The sequence below is a fragment of the Carassius gibelio genome, chromosome A12 (genome assembly GCF_023724105.1).
Source record: "Carassius gibelio isolate Cgi1373 ecotype wild population from Czech Republic chromosome A12, carGib1.2-hapl.c, whole genome shotgun sequence".
Lineage (NCBI taxonomy): Eukaryota > Metazoa > Chordata > Actinopteri > Cypriniformes > Cyprinidae > Carassius > Carassius gibelio.
The window spans coordinates 10,409,556-10,416,542 of NC_068382.1; positions in this window are offsets into that span (position 1 = coordinate 10,409,556).

Sequence of the window (6,987 nt, forward strand, 5' to 3'; positions counted from 1 at the left end):
CATGGCTTGCTGCTTTGGCTTCGTTTGGCAACTCTGGTAGGTTTTAGCATGGTGATGGATATGACAGTGGTAATGTGTTTGGTCTTGGCAGAATAGATCTGCTGCTGAACTGCTGCTGTTGGTTATTGCTGTAGTTGTAGATCATTGCTACTCCCAATGCCTATGGTGAAACAGAGCCATGAGTATTAAAGACATACTGCTGCTGCACAAATAGCATATACAATAACCCATAGCAGATCTAGACAGGTGGAGCTGGGGAAGGGGAAGGGTTTCAGAGTAGCAGTGCCTGAATTTATATTAGCTGAAAACCAGTTTTAATTGTACATTCCTAATAGGTGAACAACTCTTGGCTGTGGCCATAAATATTTCAAAGCTTACAACAAAATCAACTACTAACTTCCAGTCCAGTGAACAGTGCCATATGTGCAAAACATTCACGTAATGATGCCCGAGTTATGTTTTCAAACCCAGAGCATATAGTTCAAATGTTTTACTCTAATATAACTCAATGTGATATTAATTACTCTCTGGACAAAGCAGAAACACAGCCGCCGAAATTCTTCACTTGCTATAAAAAAATTAGGGTTTTCTGTCTAAATTAATTTGTCAGTTCTGTTTGTTTATGAGCATGAGGGTTCGATAATGTTTGATGAAATGCGTAATCCATCAACTAATCCTCAATAGCGGTTGGAATGAATTGATGCATGTTCATACGCTATGAGCAATTTCATGCACACAATGGGAAGCAGAAGAAGAGCAGGAATGATGCATTACGGTACAGTCCACCTGCTGCATAATGAGAAAACTCTGGAGAGTTTTGTTTTTATTTTATGCTGATGGTAGCAGAACACTGCCTTGGCAGTTCCTTCTCATACATTCTTGCCTTTTTCTTGTTTTCCTAACTGATGAATGATATGAGAAAGTTCAAAGTAAACAAATCTTTTGTTTGAGGACACTGTGATGTGAGCTGATCTCATCCTGAAACGTTTGGGAGGATCTTGAAAATGGGATAATGGCACATGTATGAAACAAGATGTTTAGGATCAGTGGGAACGCTTCAGAAAAACACACATTCAGAAGAACTGTCACAACTCTAAAGCTTTCTTCATCGGCATCTCTAAACAGATGAGTGTAATAATCTCTCAGCCATCGTTGCTACAAAATCAGCATGGAATTCACATGAAAGATTCCCAATGCAGCTTTCCACCCAATTCCAGATTGTAAAAGTAAGTATTTTATGGCAGGTGTTGGTTTGAACACGAGGGCCAAAAAGCCTTTTGTCAGAGGCTCTCTCTCCAGCCGTCCACCGCACTGTGTCTTTACTCTGATAGGATCAAGAACATTTGGGTTCGCATGAAACCCCAAGAGGAAAACAAAGAGGGAAAGTGAAGTCAAGTCAAGTAAAAATATAAGGGCAAGGACAGGCTCTTATTAACTAATAAATGAAAACAAAAACAAACAAAACAACCTCATTGAGTAAAAAATTAACATCAAGGCAAGGAATTATGCAACAATGAACTAACACAGAGCACAAGACAATGGGAGAATAAAGGAGACAAGGAGGGTAATGAGGAAAAACAGGTGGAGCAACTGAAGCAATAATCCGTTAACAAGATGACATGAGACATGAGAGCACATGGCTTTGTTTTTGCTTCTATGTGCCATGTGCTCTCATGTCATCTTGTTAACTGCTCACACAAAACATAACAAGAACACACGGCCAATGAGAACGCATGAGGCACGTGCTAAACCAAACACAACAACATAATGAATGAAGACACGATACAAAACTCTCACAAGACTCAACATGTGAGCTCACAATGAAGACAATAGTACAAGAAGAAACACAAGAGTCTGGGCTCTTTCACAAGAGTAAACCAGACCGAAGTGACAGAACCCTGACAACAATATCGACTTTTTAAACTCAGAACTACAATAAAAAGACTTCTGAGATATAAACTCAATTATGAGATAAAAACTCATAATCGCAAGATATAAACTAAGAATTATGAGATATATGTTTGGAATCATGGGATATAAACTCAGATTTGAGTTATACATTAACTCGTAATTGTGAGATACAAACTCATAATCATGAGATATAAACTCAGAATTGTGATATATATAATCTAAATTATGAGATATAAATTCATTCAGAATCATGAGATATAAACTAGGGGAAAAACTAAAGTCATAATTGTGAGATAAATCGCACAATTACTGTTTTCTCTTTTTCATTCCATGGCAGAAAGAAAAACAATTGCGAGGTGTAAAGTCAGAATTCTAAACTTATATATTTTATTTTTCAATATTTTATTTTGCGGGATCTAAACTCTGAATCGCAAGAAAAACTGCCCATGTCTTTATTTTTGTATTTATTTATTTATTTTTATACCAGGCTTCCATTTGAAAATCTGTACACAGCTACCTCATTCTTTATTTCCTATGCTATTTTAATTTATAATTCACATTTAATAATTTCTAATAATATATAATAATCTGTTCAATATAAAAAAATAAAAATAAATTGGAGGTAATGACAAAAATGCTAAACCAATCAAAGCAAAACTACGGCATGTCACCTGTAGGAGAAATAAAATCTGTCTGTCCCCTCAGTTTATAAACCTCACAAATTCTTAAACTGTTCCCTCAGTTTAACAAATCATACCCACAGATTAATGAACCATACCCACAAATTTCCAATCCGTGCACTCAGATTTTGTATACCGTACCTTCGGTTTTTGAATCCGTACCCACAAATTCATAATCAGTGTGCATGCTTAAAAATAAAGCGTTCATGAATTATTTTATGACAAAACTTTTTACTGTCTTAAGTGCACTAATTTATTTAGCCTATAAATTATTATATATATTATATAGTTATTATATATAATTATTATATTATTATAAAGGCAATGCATAAGAAGCTTTTATCCAAAATGACTAACAAAAGAGGAACAAATTACTCCAGAGTCAGTCACAATGCCAGGTTTATTGTACAATAATAAAGTGATAAGATTATCACAAATTATACAAGATTTTGATGCACATCTTTCTTATTAAATCATTGTATTCCACCTCGTACTATACTTGACAAGACTCTTTGCTGTAGGCATATTTCACATAATCATATTCAATAAAACAGTATGTTAACACGTAGGCTAGGAGCTTGCTGAATGAATCCGTGAGTACTTATTACAAATCTGCGGGAACAGATTGTGAAAGCATGCACATGGATTATGTATTCGTGGGTACGGATTCAAAAACCGAAGGTACGGTCTATAAAATCTGAGTGCACAGATTGGAAATTCATGGGTACGGTTTATTAATCTGTGGGTACGATTTGTTAAACCGAGGGAACAGTTTAAGAATTCGTGAGGTTTATAAACTGAGGGGATGGATTGCAAAACCCTGTTTTTCTCCTACAGGTGACCTCCGGGGCTCCGTACCATAGAAAACTGAAAGAATGAAAAAGACAAAAACTAATGCTTATCTTTTACTCATCATCATGTTGTTCCAGACTGCTTGATGAGTTTTACAGTTTAAAGCTGCGGTAGGGAACTTTTGACGCTCTAGCGGTTAATAAACAGAACTGCTTGCGTCTTGCGGAAGAACATCGTAGCCGGAACTACTTCTCTCTGTTTATGTCTATGAAGAATCACAAAGGTACTGGGTTACTCCGCCGCGGTATCCCCGAAGCAATCTAAAATAGTCCGAATATAAACACTTATTATAGGTGTACTCTAGTGATTCAGGACAAGCCAAAAACACGGTTTGGAAAATGGATTCATGGTGTACTCGCTTATTATGTTCATTTTTCTACATTTTGAACACAAACAAAGTTACGGACCGCAGCTCTGATTGGTTGTTTCTTACCGGGAGCGATGGAGTTTCTGCAAATGGCAATAGGACACTGGGAGAAGCCAGAGGAGCTTGATTTTTACACAGATTATCTGTCTCATATTCTACTGTCAGGACATAATGACAGGATTAATAAATATGTAAAAAATATTTTTTTACAAAAGTTCCCTACAGCACCTTTAACTCTTTTGGGTGAACTGTCCCTGTTGGGTCACAAATAGCAAACAAACTCACTAGACCTTATGGAATTTTTACGTTTTATTTTTATTTCTAGAGTTATGCACGTATGGTTTTGATGATTTTATTTTTATTTTTTCAAGCTGAAGCATGGGTTTCAGACTCAACATCCGAAGTTATTTTGCTTCTCCAGTAAATGCACATTAATTCAAGAATTATGCAAAAATACTCAGAACATTTTTTTTGTAGAGTTTTTAGGATAATGCATGCATGTTTTTGATTAAAGCATGTGCTTTTGCTTTGTTTTTTATTTCTTAGTGTTTTTATTATAGTAAGCTCTGTCAGGCTACTTGGAGAAAACATGCGTGTTTTAAACTTTCAAAGTCTCCATTTCTTCTTCAACAAGGCCACATAGCTGCAGTTCTTGACAAACTGTGATCCATGTCTCTGCTGCATGAGCGTCAGGACTCCCAGTGCTCTTCAGTTCACAGCACTAAAGTCTGTTGCTACAATGACCAAACAACGCAAACAAATACACAACAAAACGTCACGCTCAGGCTCATCTGAAGAGCTCCAGTGACTCAAATGTTCTCTTGCCCCCTCAGTCGCTTTCATCCAAACGCCACACATGACATCATGGAAAACTGGGAAGCCGAGTCTCTCTCTCAGAAGGGATCCATCATTCTAAAAATACAGTTTGTATCGCTGCGTTACACAAACACTTTCATCCCTAAACCTTGTGGTTCAAGTGCCATTTAAGCTGGTTTGATGAGACTATGAAGTTTAAAAGCAGAGTGCGCTGATATTTCTTCATGGATTAGTCATCAGCTGCTTCTAATAAAATGTTCAAACACTCTTGTTTTATCTGGCCAGGGGAGTTTCTTGGCAAAGCCGTGCTTTGCATACTTACCTATTTACCTGGTATTTATATTGGCAACAATAAACGCTTTTCTTAAAGAGGAATATTCACATTTAGAGACAATGAAGGAAACCGTCTAAATCAATTGTGATGAAGTTTTATAAACTGGTATTAATGTTCCCAAGTGGTTTTGTTCTCTGGATCAAAATCTCCAGCTATTAGAGAAGAAACAGTGCAGTTGCTCCGTGTATCTGTCTGCAGGTATGTTGAGTGTTTCGCAGGCCGAGATCCGAGACTGATATTAACCTCTATCTCAGGTCATCCGATCACACGAGTTCAGCCGAACCATTTGCACCTCATATGAACATGCATCTCTGATTTCATGACTATGAACATCACTCAGTACATCAGTGTACGTTGATAAAGCACAAACACTGCACTCAAAATAATCATTAAAAGTGAGTTCACATGAGGTTGTCACTCTCACAAAAAACCCATGCAACATTCTGGAAACATGAGTTAATGGTTATTAAAAATAAAAGACAATCGCAATAATATTTGGAATTAGCTCCCAAAAGGTAATCAAATGAGAAGCATGCACTGATGTTAGGAGAGCGTTCTGTGCTGGAGAAATGCATGCGGCATGACTCACTGTGACTGACTTCAATGAATTTTAATGTTACACTGAAGTGTCAGTATATAACACACACATAATCAGTGTAACATCAATACTGGGAAATTATAATGATTTGTCCCACCATTCACTCTCATTGTATGCTTGAACATCTCCTGTTGTGTTTCAACGAAAAAAGAAAGTCATGCAGGTTTGGAACGACATGAGGATGAGTCAATGAAGATCTTGAATGAAAATCTCTGAAACCGGATGAATATCTTTGGTTTGTCCCTTTAACATTGTTACTGGACTATCTTTGGTTCCACGAGGAACCTTTATCATCCATCAAACCACTAAAGCTTCTTTATAGTGGAAGAGGTCTCTTTTGATTATTAAAATGGTCTTGACATTACAGTTTTTGTGTGTAGAGTTTTGCAGTAACAGTTCACCAAATCTGACTCGTGTTAAAGCAGGGAATAGTGTTTATAGTTCAGCAAAATGGGTGTGATTTTTTAAAAATGGTGTTATTGTTTTGAAATTTTAGTTCAAAAGCCTGGATATAGTGTTTTAGTAATCGAGAAAAACTGTAAGAAAAGAACTGCTAACCTCAGGTGAGCCAAAAATGGTTATTTTACAGCATCGCTCTTTTATATTAGCTCTTTTTAATAAAGTGCGAAGCAGCTAAAACCTGGAACTGAATCCACAGAATGTGTTTCCGAAACAAACAAGATCTTTTTGCTGTTGATTTTCCCTCAAATCTGTTTTAGCAAGAAGATCCTGAGCAGCGAGCGAGTGTATCTGTTGGTTTTTAAAGCATAAGCTCACCTAAAGCTCAACAAATGCTTCTCCTTCCACCATCAAATTAATTTATAGACTGCACAGTGACGGACCTTAAACACACATGCTCTCGATCCAGTAGCTTCCAGAGCTTCCACAATGTGTCCTCGTGAAGAACCAGTCCTTCGGTTTCCCCATCACTTCTTTATACCCCATCATCAGAAACAAGGTGCACAGGGTACTCCAAACACACAGCTCTGTTTTCTTTGATGAGCTGTGTTTTCCAATACACTTAGACGTCTGAAGGACATTAATTCCCTAGAAGTGTCACGGCTTGTAAAAATACTCATGTTATCAAAGCCATGCTGACAATTTATTGCACATTTGACAAGCCAAAAAGCCACGGTGCTGATAAAACCTCTGGAATAATAATATGGAGAATAATAGATATGATGTTATTACGCCCCACGCCTAGGGGTATCAAAAAGAGCTCGTAACAGGGCAATTTTAATATCATGCAGCAAATCAGCATATTACAATGAATCCTGAAGATTATGTGACACTGAAGACTGGAGTAATAATACTGAAAATTCAGCTTTGAATACAGACATAAATTACATAATAATATTTATATTTTAATTATAATAATTATAATATTTCAGAATTTTTACTGCATTTTTGACCAAATAATTGTGGCCTG